Genomic DNA, 16,134 nt, shown 5'->3' with positions numbered 1-16,134 from the left:
TGTACCAGTCCTGTCTATCCTGTATTCATGAGTAACACGACGGGTGCCACATGTGGAGTAGGATCTGCTTACCCTTCGGAGCACCTGATATCAACCCCGGATTTTGATGGGGCCCAGTCTTTAGGTTTCTTTGTTACGTTTTTATACTATTGTTTGTGATTTGGTATTTTTCTTTTTTTTCAATGGCGTTGTGAGTTTATTTTCGACTCACGAGTTTGAATGTTCCTTTGATATCTTTCGCCTCTCTTTTCCTACAAATTTGGATGTTCATATCGAAGTTGCATAACTGGTATTACATAAAAAGTAAAATAACAAAAATACCGAACTCCAAGGGAAATTCAAAACGGAAAGTCCTGTATAAAATGGCAAAATCAAAAGCTCAAACATATCTAACGAATGAAAAACAACTGTCATATTCCTGACTTGGTACAAGCTTTTCCTTATGTAGAAAATGGTGGAATAAACCTGGTTTTATAGCTAGCTAAACCTCTCACTTGTACGACAATCGCATTGAATTCCATTATAATGACAACAATGTGTGAACAAAATAAACAGACATAATAGGTAAAAACAACAGCAGTCAACATTGTGTTATAATCTTAATCACTGTAAAAAAAACAACAAATAGCTCTTTTAACAAAGAAACACAAAATGGCATATAGACAAAGTACATAAGCAAAAATGAAAGACATGAATTCAAAATTAACAATAACACAATAACACAATTGCGGGATGTAGAAGTACCGAGCCACGTCATAAGTATATTATCAAAAATGGACTAAACAGTAAAGGTTAAAAATATACAAATACAAAAAAAGGGAACACGTAGTTAAGATAATAAACAACGTCAGTACCGAGAATCTATACTTCAAGACCATCATGTATTATTTGTGAAGTTGATACGGAATATTTATCAACAAGGTCTTGGTATCTTCCAATTAACCTTTTCAGAAACAGGACGAGACGTCCTTCGACATAACCTTGTCTCATCAACTTTTTGCTCAGACACTGGTGACGTTTTATAAAGTCTGAGCAGCAAAGGCAAGCCGTTGAACACCAAATGAGTTATGCAGGTGAAGTTGATATATTGCTGCTTAGGTGGGGAAAATTTATATTTTTTAAAATTAAAATCGTCTCGTTTGTCATAGATTCTGGTATTGAGATGACCGCTGATGTCAAATTTGAGATATAAGTCTTAAAATGAGGTAGAGGAAGCCGGGTCTGTTGTTTCTTTAATTTCTAGTTCTGGAGGATATATTAATGGAACCCAATCAGAAAAGTTCGGACTGTTAATGGAAAGAACATCATCAATTTATCTGAATGTGAAATTAGATAATCGGGCTTCTTTGATTTTTCTTGTTTTTGACGAGTGTCTGAAGGAACTCCGACTCATACGAAAATACGAAGAGGTCGGCAAGGAGAGGCGCACAGTTCGTTGCCATAGGAATGCCAACAACTTGCTGAAAAAGTCTACCTCCAAATTCAACAAATATGTTGTCAATGAGAAACTCCAGCATACTGATCATTTGTCCTCTGTGTAGCATGTTTCATCTTTTTATTCACTATTAACAAAATATGCCGTATGGTGTCACAAAGCAATACATTTATAGCGTGTGCTGCCATTTTTATATTGAAAAGCATTGTGGATTATTTCTTTTAGACAATAAAGGTTAGAAAATTGAATGTACAGACGGTTTATGAACTTGGTAGCGTCGTTTGGTAAGATAAGATCATTTGACAACTGGCAAAATAACGGATTTAGTAGGAGGCTAGGAGCTACACGGGTAACAGATAAACCTTACTGAGTTTACTTTTTATATTACATTATAATTTATGATCGTGACTTATTTCCTCCTATTTTTCAGGAGGACAACCGTACATTCAGGGGTTGATTCTAGTATAATCATTATAGAGAATAATCCCCCACCCCCCCCCCCCCCCCCCCCGAATAGTGTTGAAATGCTTTCTTTATTATTCATATTATTTCAAAGAACTTAATCGATATAAAATGCAAGACCGCTTAATAGCTTTTGAAAGCTCTGTTAAGTTAAGTGTAACAAACGCTTATCAATACTACAAAGGAAGAGACCGATTTCATTGAGCCGCAACTCCTCTGAAACCATACAAAGTCGGAAATATTAATTTTGTGATATGACGTATAAATGTAGTGTTTTGTACTTCCTAAATTTGTCTTTGGTCAATCTTTTTTCCACAGAAAACGCCAATTTTTGAGAAAATATCCAAATTCGGAGACCGTTATCGATCCGTGTCTTATACGCTATCGCGCATGCTCAGTCGAGATACTGCCCGCGAAATCTATAATACTAAAATAACGAGATCATAAACTTCGTACAGGGATTAATACTACTAAATTCAATCTTTGTCACATGAATTTTCCGGTTGTAGTAAGAAAACCAGGACGGGTTCAAACAGAAAGATTATGATAGCAGATAAAACTACATGTATGCACCTTATAATCAGCACGACTTTAACAGATGACAATACGAATACTAAAATTCCAGGCTTAAAATAAGGTGTAGGTACTTTAATTTAGTCACGGATTCTCGATGTCGCGGGTGTTTTTTTAGTATTTACTAAGTAAAGGTTTTGATAAAAAAAGTATGACACAAATACCGAACTCCAAGGCAAATTCAAAACGGGGAAGTCTATAAAAGCTGACAAAATCAAACACTATCAATCAATCGAAAAAATGAAAAACAACTACACGTTCCAGATTTAATAAAGACATTTTCCAAAGAAAATGGTGGGTTATATAGCTGGCTAAACCTCCCACTTGTATGACAGTTGTTTATAGTTCCGTTATATTGTCAATTTTTTTAGCAACCCATACAGACATAAAAGGGTAATGTGACAATGATGTGGACCCAGCAGTCATACATGTAACTGTGTCAACATACATCACAAACCTACAAATTATTCTAACAAAAACGCCAACCAAAAAGGTTGAGTAGATAATAAACTGAATGTTTGATTTCAACTGATACAGTTTTAATGTCATGTGCAAAACTATCTGACTCAAACAATAAGTCCTCTTAAACTAATACCAGGAGCTATATTTATATTTGGTTCACATTTTATCAACAAACTGACTTTTAATCGTGAGAGACAGTGTTTATGCAGGGACTTCTTTAGACCGCTAAGAAGCTGTTATTTGCCTTCTGCGTTCCGCTACATCGAGAATGTCCCTTACTAATTTTTAGATACAATTTAGTTTCTTTGATCTGTAATTTTACCGACTGTGTCTTATTTTCAATAATTACATTTTGACTGATTGTGGATTTACATGGCGGGTGCTGCATGTATAGCAGGAGACATTTACTCTGTCGACCTAAATGATATCGTTCCTTTTGGAGTGCATACAAATTGTTCTAAAATAATCCATGATGCTTTACAACAATAGTTAACAAACAAAAGCTTACAATATAGACATTATAAGTAAATCAAAAGAAAACGGAACATGAATACATTTATCAAAAAGTAAAATCATAAAAATACTGAACTCCGAGGAAAATTCTAATAGGAAAGTCCCTAATCAAATAGCAAAATCAAAAGCTCAAACACATCAAACGAATGGATAACAACTGTCATATTCCAGACTTGGTACAGGCATTTTCTTATGTAGAAAATGGTGGATTGAACCTGGTGTTTTAGCCAGCTAAACCTCTCTCTTGTTTGACAGTCGCATCGAATTCCTTTATATTGACAACGATGCGTGAACAAAACAAACAGACACAATAGGTAAAAATGTCAAAAATAGGGATAAATTATCAACAAAACTTCCAACTTTACATTTAAGTTGACAAATAGTCTTAGATACATACTTTCTTTATTAGATGTTATTGACTTTGAACTAACTTTCAGTAAAAAGTAAAATAACAAAAAAAACGAATTTCAAAGAAAATTCAAAACGGAAAATCCCTTATTATATGACAAAATCAAAATCTAAAGCACATCAAATGAACGGAAAACAACTGTCGTATTCCGATACAGACATTTCCTTATGTAGAAAATGGTGTATTAAACCTGGTTTTATAGCTAGATAAACCTCTCATTGTACATGTTGCATGACAGTCGCATAAAATTACATTATATTGCCAACAATGTTTAAACAAAACAATCAGACATAATAGGTAAAAATTTCAAAAATTGGAGTACAGCAGTCAACATTGTATGTTGATCTAAATCAGTAAAAAAACAAACAACTATATCAACAAAGAAAAACAGAATGACATATAGACATGCTCACAAACAAAAATGAAAGAAAAGAATACACAAAAAATTACCATAGCACAATAACACAATGGCGGGATGTCTAAATACCTAGCCACGTCAAAAGGATATAATCAAAAATGAACTAAACAGTAAAGGTTAATAAAATACAAAGACAAATAAAAGCATACTATAACACGTATACTAAATAAGTAAGATGATAAACAACGTCAGTACCTAGAATTTATACTTTAAGACCATCATGTATTATTTGTGAAGTTGATACGGAATATTTATCAACAAGGTCTTGGTATATTCCAATGAACTTTTTTTTAGAAAAAGAACCAGACGTTCTTTGACAAAACCCTGGTTCATCAACTTTCTGGAAATGTATATCCCACATGCAGTTGAAGTTAGTATATTGCTGCTTAGGTGGTGAAAAATGATAATTTCAAAATTAAAACCGTCTCGTTTGTCATAGATTCTGGTACTGAGATGACCGCTTATGTCAAATTCAAGGTATCAGTCTAAAAATGAGGCATAGGAAGCCGTGTTGTTTCTTTCATTTCTTGTTCTGTAGTATATATTAATGAAACCCTATCAGAAAAGTTCGGATTGTTAATGGTAAGAATCATCAATATACCTGAATGTGAAATTAAATGATCTGGATTCTTTCATCTTCTTGTTTTTGACAAGTGTCCGAAGGAACTCCTACTCATATAAAAAAAAGAAGAGGCCGGCTATGAGAGGCGCACAGTTTGTTCCCATATTAACACCGAATATTTAGAAATTAATTAGAAATATATGTCTAATTTTATTATTGTTCTTCAATCTGTTTTATCGTTCAGATTGTATTTCATCTTGAATTGTTACTTCTTTTTCTTTATAAAAAAAGCGAACCTCTCCTTAATAGGTGTCAGTCGATTCCGGTCTGTCACTACAGCGACAGCAATGTCCTATACCATCATAGGCATTGTCCACGGCTAGTCTCCCCAAAAATGGAAAGGTTTAGTTTCTACTCTCACAGAAGTCGCACTTCTGTTGAGAGTAGGAGAAAACACCACAACACAAAGATAGACCATGCTATATTACGCAGATATCAACATCCCATCATTTATTTATTACAATAAATGATGGCGGACCTTAAAAGCTGACACCAACATTCTTTTACACAATATTTTTACATAAATCAGGCCTTTAGTTTTTTCGTTTGAATTTATTTACATTTGTCATTTCTGTGCCCTTTATAGCTAGCTATGCAGTTTGGGTTTTGCTCACTGTTGAAGGCGGTACAGTGATCTATTATTGCTTACATTCTACGTCATTTGGTATCTGGTGGAGAGTTTTCTCGTAGGCTATCATACCACATTATCCTTATTTCTTACTCAAAATATTAAGAAACTTACCGTTCACTATACGTTATATTGAAACGTAATTCGTTTTAGGTATTTCCCTTTCGAATTATACAATTTCTGTCCTTACATATACAGATTATGACTTATATATGTCGATATTAGATAACGTTAAATAGTTTATAGTTCACTGACCACAATATAAAGTTAGAAGAAATAATCACAAGAAAAATAAATAAAAATTCGAACATAACGAAAACCCTATAAATTTTCATGCTAGATTTTATTAGAGTTATTTGGCTTTAATGGTGAGATTTTAAAGCTTTTACTTAATAGTTATATTATTTGAAAACAATAGGCGAAAACAGTAACTACTAAAATTCATAAACATGCAATAGACTTATAATTCATCTCATATGTCAATAATATGTTTTTTTTTATTTCATTCATTGCAAAAAAAAAAAACACAAATATAAAAATGACATATAATTGCCCGGTGAGTAATTCTGGTCCTTAAAAGGTGCAGTCTTTAAGTTTTATAATTCAATTATATATCAACATTATTTGTTTTTTCTTACTTTCGTATGACAAATACGTATCACTATGCATTGCCTTAAAAGTATTTTTATACGAGAGTATTGTTCACTTTTCTCAAATATCACCTGAATCAAAAATTCCAGAGTCAACAACGAGTGATCCTTGTTTTTCAAAAGTTTTAGTAGAATCTAAAACGTTATTCATATATAATATTTAAGATAACTTATATTCTATATTTTCACAAAGGCCTTACAAAATCTAATACAAATATAATTATATATCTGCGCTTAACACATATTGTACGAAATTCATTCTGTCTTCAAAATTTGTTGTGTGTGTCTACACATATCAAATACTAACTTTATGTAAAGATTATAATAATTAATAGATATGAAGTTGCATCTTAAGTCCCAATTTCCAGACGTATATATACCTAACATAGAACAACGATCAGATAAAAGTCAGATGAATGGACTACAGGTTATGAAAATACGGCCTACAATGTGGTGATTTTTTGCTCGTACCATACCTACAGATGAATGATACTTGTTCCATAAACCCTTATAATGTGCATATAGAATATGTTTGATTAACTATCTGTTGATGAATGTGTGTATGTGTATAGAATATGTGTATACGCGCATATTTGTACGTGCTCGTATATGTGTGTATATGCAAATGTGTTTGTTTTTTTATACCTTGAAATTGTATGAATAAAAAAAAGATAAATCTAAAGAAATCTTTTTTATTGCATTAAAAAGTTTGTTAAATATATTTTTATATCTGTTCAAAGAGACCGAAGGCGGGCATGATACGTATAATGAAAAGTAAGAATAATGATATAAACAAAATATGTATTCCATTGTATATGGTTCACTGTCTTATTTGCATATAAGTCAGTTCGTCATTTCTAAGCAAGTCATTCATTGCTGAATATCAAATGAAGAGCAACCAGAGAAATCTTAGTCCTTGAAGGCATCGCTGCAGTTTTCAGATAAAGAAAAACGATAAAAAAGCTGTTCCTCTTTTTCAAGTGCACAAAGATACACCTTTCCTCTTATAAAGTACATAAACACAAGAACGAAGAAAATATTGTTTCTTCTTGTACACATAAACCATCTGGTCAAGAAATATTGCATATCTCAGAATGATTTATTGTATACATTTAAAAGAATATCATCAACTGGTTATATTTTGTACATCAAAATACCAGAGCTAAAATATGTATTGTTTTCCGTAAATACAATGACACGTATGACCTCATTTCCTCAAGTTAAGATCAGTTATGGGAAGATGTGACTGTTTTATTTATTCGACATCACGCAATGTGTTTATCATTCCCTTTGTGTAGTCTTGATGAGACGACTTTGCACTAGTGGATATATTTCCTCCCTAAAATAATCAAAAAAGTTCTCATTTATTAATGCACAATTATATCATCAAAATATCTTAAAGTTTTTCTTTGGGAAGGTTAAATAATACGTTGATATTTTAGATGTTTTAGGCGTTTGATTAACACATAAAAAAAGGATAATAAAAATTGACAATATTTTGGATAGTACAGCACACCTCACGGTCCAAATATCCATACATGGTAGAGGAACAAAATAATGTTGGGTTTCACCAGTTATTCATTTTATGAGTAGACAAGATACGCCACATATGGACAATTCTTAAAAACCGGAAGCGCTGTAGAAAATTTTTCAGTTTTATTTATCTTCGAAACGAATTTTAGTGGTACAACTCCCTGGGCAAAGTTTACTTATTAAAACGGTTTTGTCGAGATTGGTCCCTTTGGAGATTTTAAGTTGACTTTTTTCCAACATTTTATGATTTTGATTTGACTTGCATTAAATCTAGAATTAGGTTCACTGACATCGCTAAACTTTGTCTCTTAACCTGTGTGTTTTAAGAATATTCAAACAGAATTCTCGGGGATCTAAACTTTGAAATTTTGAATGTATTATATATATATATATATCTATCTCGGCATAGTAATGTCATCCGGGGGTACTGTGGTAGATAAAGTCTCCATCCATATATTTCATTATTACTTGCATGATATACGACGCATTGACTAACTAATGGAATTATTAAATGATATATACCAATCACCTCCTTATATGGGTTTAAGAAGTGGCTACCTTATCTTTGACCTAAATTAATTGGGCACTTTACTTCAAGAATATCTCAAGTACATAGATTTGGGATATACAGTCGCCAAATTATCACGTGACACGTAGGTAGACTGGTAGATTAAGTCTCCCGAGATATATAGATTATGTGACGTCACTCACATAGAAGTAGATAAGGTGTTCATTTGGGCCTACTTCGAATCGTCCAACTCGGGTTACTCGAGTTAAATTTTTAGGTTTGATTGCGCATGCGTCAAGAGCGTATTAATCGAATCAAAAACACTGGTGGAGAGTTACTCGATGTCCATTGTTTACCTTACAGCTATTCTATAAAGCATGCAAAGCAAACCATTGATCAACTTGCTTGCTATGTTTGTTCGGATGTTTGTAAACACCAGGTAGGTAGTCTGTTTACTATGTAGTGGAATTTGATTGGACAATAAACATTAACTTCAATTCATGTCAGGTTTTATTGTCCAATCAAATCCCAGTATATATTGAAACTCCGCCTACCTATTGTTTTCAAACATCCAAGCAAACATAGCAAGCAAGTCGATCAATGTTTTGTTTTGCATACTTTTATAGAAGAGCTGTAACAACATGGATGAATTTACGATACGAAAATGCAAAGTTTTCGTTGATTTCGGATCTCGGGATTCGATGATATTTTTTTCCTAGAATGCCAGGATCAGACCGCTTATAACCACCCCAAACAAGGGTGTGTGTAGGCTGAGTATATAGGATATAGTACGGAAAGGGGGCAAAGAGGGTCCTAATAAGAGCAGAACAGTGAACTGATTTTGACAATAACAGTTAACAGCTATTTTTTTTTTACAATAGCCGATAACAATGAATAAAAAACGCCCAGAACGCAAGAACAGTCAAACGTCACCTTGCCCCCTTTCTGAAAAGTATAACGGAGGTACACATGTGTATATTTTAGCGAATATTTACAATTGATGGACATTGATGTAATACAATAGATATATATTGTGGTGTTTTAATGTATCTATTGTAATAGACTATTTTCATATTACTGACTTTTGACTCCGGATTATATAATTTGTCGACTGGTTACCTTGGACATCATGGTACCAAGTCAGGTAAAAGCAAGCTAAAGAAGTAAAACCAAGCGTTCAATCGGTACAATTTTGGGGGAAAATTACTCGCTTAACATTTTTTTTTCACTACAAAATCATCGGAAAACAGTAAACTTTCCCATCAAATTACACCGATTATATGTTTGATTTTACTTATTTTGGTTGCTCTTACTTGACCGAGTACCAAGATGTCCAAGGTAACCAGTCGACACATTATATAATCCGGAGTCAAAAGTCGGTTACCTGTTACCTTCTGTAAATCCCTCCTCTATCAGGAGAACCTGGAGTTCATCCAGTAAAATTTTGTTTCACTATATTTACAGTCTGTTTCCAGTCACTATACATTATCTTTTTTAAACAATTTTATCTATTTACAACCTATGAATTTGGTAAACCTTACAACTTATAAATGTTTTATTTACTTTCAAGGAGAGCACTACGTTTTTCATGAAGAGAGTAACACAGACTTCTTGTAATCGATTCCACCAAATTAATGTCATTTTTCTTTAACACATAGTACCAATCGAAAAGACTACAGTCCAGATTAATTTTACCATTTTTGAGTTGCTAACACATATGACAGACCATGCAGCAGTTCTAATCTTTGGTACAACGACTGTATAAAGTTTTGAGATAAAAATGTCCGTAATACTTGTTAAGGTAGAGCACACGACGAGAAAATGTTCTAAGTTTTCAGTTCCTTCCTCACACAGTGGACAAATTGAAGTTTTTTTACCATTTGAAAATTTTGAGCGGTGGTACTGTAGAATGTATGTATCCAAAAGCATTTTGGTCTTATAACAGGCTTTACGTATACACATTTGTTCCGAACCTGCACTCTTTCATATAGAATTAACAGCACCAATTTTACAGTTTTTGATATTCAAGTACCGTAATGACGGTTTTGATTTGGCTTCGGTAAACAGTTTTTCGGACCAGAAGCCATCAACAGACTTCTTTTCTTTCATTTTCCACTTGTATTTTGTCTCTGGTTTAAGTAAAATCTCTGAGGCACACGGTAAATTATATTGTTTCAAAATCTTGTCAGCCCTTATAAACCAGCTTTTTGAATTTTTTCCTTTTGTAGACAGTTCACGTTTAGCAAGATCATTTTCAACAGAGTCGCTTCTAGCTATGGTACCAAACGTTATCAGGATCTTTTGATGTAGAAGTGCAATGATAGGTAATTGACCTAGAAGTAGATAAGCTCAAGCGTTGGAGGCTCTAGCAGGAAGATTTTGAATTTGTTTCAGAAAGTTATTACAGAAGATATCCAAGCGGGAAATATCTTTAGCACTAAGATTTACTATTTCAAGTCCAAATATCAAACGTGGAATCACATACGTTGACCAGAGTTTACATGACACCTCTGGGTTAAGTCAATTTAAACCATGCAGTCCTGAGCCCATAAGTGCGTAAGACGTCTAAGATGTCCTTGTTGCCTCTACTTCACGAGAGTCTCTATCAACTCCTATATGTTTATAATTTTCTACAGTTTCTAATGCTTCTGAGCCAATGTGGAACTTTTCCATTTGATTTTAAAGGTTGCAATTTAAAGATGAGTTCCATATCATAACTTTAGTTTTTTCCTTACTTATCTTATACTCTTCTGTCTCTGCAAAATGGGAAGTATAGTTTATCATAGACTGGAGTTCATCAGGTTTGGAGGAGACAAGTAGCAGATCGTCTGCACACATTGGAGTGCCCACAAAAAAATTTTCCAATTTTAAAACCCAAACTGTCACTTTCTAACTTCTTTATTAGTGGATTAACGAAAAGTTTGTAGACGGAAGGTGACCATACGCTGCCTTGACAGACGCCTTGGAGTTCAGCAAACGATGTAGATAACTTGCCTTCCCAGCGGACTGCAGAGTTCATATTTGTGTACCAATCATTTAAGATTTGCCAACTTTGTCCAGAAATTCCACTTTGAAATATCCTTTTTAGCAGAGAGGCATGCCAAACAACATCAAAAGCGGATGACGCATCGACAAAAGTAGTATATAGTGTTTGTCCTAATTCTTTTGCTTCTATGATTGCCTCAGTAAGGGGAAGTGCTGCAAAAGTAGGATTGACCCCGGCAGTAAAGTAGTTTATGTTCCTCTAAATAAAGATGTACCGATTCCATCAGTTGTCCCATTACAGGAGAAGTTGTAATACGTCGATAAGATTTTGGTAGGCAGATAGGTTTTCCATGACCTTTGAACAATGGTGAAACAATACCTTCTTTGAAACACTGTGGTACACGCTTAAATTTGAATGCTTCATTTATCAAGTTTGTAAGTATTTTGGCTATCAATAATCAGACAGTTAAGTAGGCGTTTTCCACTCTGCCTCTGACGGCGAATAATTTTATAAAATGTGGCATTGTCACCAGAATGAGCATTCATAATGTTCTGATAGAGAGAATGTCGCTCTTCAGCATTTAATTGTCTTTGAAGTTTTCTAAGTTCTCTTTTCATATCTAAACGTTTTCTGTTTACACGGTCGTTTTTGTTAGACGGACATCCAAGGGCCTTCCATTTCCAATGTGCATCCTTGCTTTGTTTACAGAGTTGTTGCAGCACAGAATTCCATGAACGTTTCCTTTTTCCAACAGAAATTGTTGGTGCACATTCAAAGGCAGTTGTAGTCAAGATATTAAAAAGTTCTTCACAGCTCATTTCGATAAATGAGAAAATACTGTTATCAATAAACATATAGCTTAGTCTCTGTTGAAGTAATTGTTCATATTTTTCATAATCAAGTTTTTTCCAGTTCACTTTCTTCAGTGTTGCAATCGATTTTCCAGACTTAGTAGTTTTTGTAGAAAAGAAACATGACAAGGTTGCTTGCACTGACCTATGAGATGAGGTGTTAAGCGGTTCATCTATCAAGACTTTTATATCTGAGATTTTATCTATTTGAGTTGAGGATATGAGTATATAGTCAATCTGGGAGGATTGTTTCCCACTATGGTGGTAATAAGTATGGTCTTCTGGTTAGTCCTTTGGCACGGACAGATGTTTCTCGTCCAAAAATGACTTTAAAGCTTTATCTTGGCGATAACCCTTTGACCTATTCACACTGGCATTCATGTCACCTAATATTATAGTTACTGAGTTACTATACTTTGTCATAGTTTCACCTAGTTCGTCCAAAGTACTTTCAAATAAGTCCATTGAATAATTTTGACATGGCATATAAACACAATACAGATTAAAATCTAAAATATCATCACTAAGTGTCACTGCACTAACTCTATGACTCCCCTCATTCAGAACAGTAATTTTCTCTGTTATTTGATTTGACCATAACATTGCTGTACCTGCCATACCTCGCGGTTTTGCATAATTAGAAATGGGATCGGTATCATCAATACACTTTATAAGACAACTCCAATTATTTTCAGAACAGAATTTTTCCAATTTTGATTTTTCACAATTATACAGAAAATGTTCCTGAATGACAATTATTGAATTGGTTTTCATTAAAGTTAATAAATATGCCTTATTGGATGTAAAGCACTCAATGTTCAGTGTTGTAAAACTCAATCGTTTATGTGTGTTCCTGGAATTCTCGGCGGGTGATTTGATGTTTGGCCTTTCTCTAAAAAATGATTCGTGGGTACAGTTTCATATTCCGCATCTACTGCGCTCACTATCGTGTTGTTTGGAGTGTTATTTATTGACATATATATATGTTCAGTTTTCTCGGGCATGTTCTTACTGATTTTTAAGTTCGTATCTTGCTTCTTACTATGGGCTTTTGCCCCCACATGAGTTCCCTGTGGTCTTATATTGTTGTTGTTATACGTAGAGTTGAATTGTGAATGGTTCCTTGTTGTAGGGCCAAAATTTTGGTTGGTGGGCATTTGGAAGACTTGCGCTGGTCTAGGTTGAGCTGTTGGAACATGTACAAAATATGGTCGTACAATAGAGGTGCCTAGAGTAGGTGCAAACTGCTGAGGATGAGTTACTGGTACAGTAGTTGGAGGTTTCCCATGTTAAAATGCTGACTCATATGGGGTTAAGCTTGATGTACATTTTGTTGAGCTAAGTTAAAGTTATTTGATGCTAAAAGTTTATTGTTTATCTTTTCAATTTCGTGCTTCATTGTAACCTTTTCTACTTCCAGAGAGCAAATTCTGGACATAAATTCATACAGTCTTTCGGACTGAGTAGCTTGCATTCGCAGAAATTCCATTTGAGTATCAAGTAGCTTTTGAGTTTGAATGTCTGAGTTTTTAAAATTATGACTTGCTGAATATTGAGATGACATACAGGTATGATCTTGATTTAACAACGGACTAGAGTTCATAGATGTTTCATTGGATTGGCTTTCTTGGTTTTGTTTTGTTCTATTAGAAAACGGGATTTGAGTAATCTATTTGAATGATCTAGATCAGTCACAGTTTTTTCCAATGCTAAGATTTTTGAACGAGATAGAGCTAATTGTTTTGCAACTGCTTTTTGGTCGTATTCTCGTTCTTTCAGTTCTTTTTCCCATTTTCTTACTCTTTTTCCTTCTTTTTTAGCTTGTTGTTCAAGAATAGTGAGTTCCGAGTTTTCAATGGCTGGCATTGGTGATGCAATATGTAACGGTTGATTGACATTGCAATGACTTGGTCTTGCATTAGGCTCAGATATAGTAACATCAGTACCATGACTTTCATAAATAAGTGTATTATCGTTATCCTTTGCTAGTTCAGAGATTGTTGGAGAAAGCAGGACATGATTGTCGTTAGAAAATATAAGGTCAGAGTTTATATCTCGAAGTAAATCTATGTCTATAGGCGACGTGTTTACAGATAAGGAACACATTTCTACACCACTGACATCTGGAGTTTCAGGTACCGATTGAGAGTCGAGTGAGGGTCCTCGAATATGATCACATTGGAGGTCTTCAGTTAATGCGTTATAAGATATACCAGAAATTGACAGTTTATTTAATTTTGGTGAAGTAATTCCCCAGTTTCCCTCAGGCTGTGTATCATGACCAATATTAGGGTTTGTTGGTGTTTCTAATTGAGAGAGACCTGCTAGACATGCACTTCTGATACTTTCATTTATTTCCTTAAGTAGTGGATTTTTATCCAGAGTCTCTAACACTTTTGGTAGGTCCACCTTCACGAACTCTAAGAACTGTGAGCCATTGACAAGAATACGAGATGTTGTGTTATAGAGATTGATTTTATACAGTTGTCTTTTTTGGTTGACTAGTTTAACAGAGATATTTTCTTCCACTGTCAGACCTTCTTCATCAATAGTTTTAGTTATAGAGTGAACTTTTGAGCAAGACGGATCGTTAAAATGTCTATAAAGTTCTATTTTGAAAACCTCAAATAATCCGGCATCACATTCAATAACCATTGATAACTAAATTGCCCTTTTTTACAATCGCAACTACTGAGAATTCCCTATCAGAAGCTTCAATTTTCTTTTTCAGTGCTTTCTTTTTGTTCAGTGCGTAAGTTTTTGTACATATATTTTCACTTTTACTTTCTACACACAGTTGGGGCCTTGAGGGTGTAAAGACTTGTGCTGGTCTATGAGTCCTCCTTGATCGAATTGACAGGTGTGACATGATGATGATACCAAGTATTGAATACAAGTACGGATAACTTTACTCTATGGGTTGAAGTTAAAAGTTCATAGGTTGTTTTTTTTAAAAGTTAATAAAAACTATTTTGGCATTGATAAAAAGTTCATAAAAAACTAACGTGATGATAACAATGTTCTAATATCGTAAAAAGTATGACTTCTGCATTAAAAGTTCATCAGGAGTACAGGCTAGCACTGCCGGTAAAAAATTGTTCTAAGTGAATATATAAGTATTTTCGAAAGTTCATTTAATTGTTTCCCTTGATGATAAGATCACGACAGCTATGCTAGTCTAAGTTAAAAGGGGTACCAAACTCAAATTGTTTTAAACTCATAAGGTGGCCGCCATTTTGGCTTGCAAAAATATAATACAGGTGCGTGGGATAAAAAACTTATTGTGCACAATAAAAGGGAGGAATTCCTCACTGTGAAATATTGCGTAGGTGATTAATGTATATATACAAGTGACTTTACTAAAAAGTGATGGAAAAACAGACTTAGTCTATTAAAAACACTTTAAAATTCAAAAAATCTGTGAGCTGTGAAAAAGCGTGCTGCTATACAACAGGAACAACAAAAATATTATATGAAAAATAGTCTATTGAACACTTAAACTTCTATTTCGTCACATAAAATGGCTTAAATCCGTTTAAATCGTACAAAAATATTTTCGAAAAGCACTCTCGTCTCTTTCGTCGCCATCTTGCCGTTTAACTTGACTCGATTAAACCTGGTCAGGGGCAGGGTTGATATCGAGTTAACTCGAGGGTTGTAAAATGATAAAACTCGAGTACTTCGATTGCAACTCGAGTAACTCGGGTTACCCGAGTTAGACGAATCGAAGTAGGCCTTGTAGTATTTTAGACCGGATTTCATACCAAAGTCCGGGTCCGGAGTCCGGTCCGGTCCGGGTTTCAGTGCGTACCCGGGTAAACCTGGTATAATTGATATGATTTAATTCAATATCAACAGACGAAGAGAAATCTTTTCCGACTCAATTTTATATTGAACCCGGTTTGAATACTTATTGAAAGTTACTTTAAATCGGACTACAGTCTAAAATAAATATACAATATTAGGTCAAGAGCAGAAAATATCAACTTTTTTGTATGAGGATAAGAAAATGGGGAAGGGGGAGGTTTACTAGAGTTTTCTGGTTTTGTTTTTTCTTATTTTTCGATCTTTGTTAGACGTTGGT

Source organism: Mytilus californianus, unplaced genomic scaffold, assembly GCF_021869535.1.
Source record: "Mytilus californianus isolate M0D057914Y unplaced genomic scaffold, xbMytCali1.0.p SCAF_9, whole genome shotgun sequence".
NCBI lineage: Eukaryota > Metazoa > Mollusca > Bivalvia > Mytilida > Mytilidae > Mytilus > Mytilus californianus.
This window is presented reverse-complemented; position numbering follows the sequence as displayed.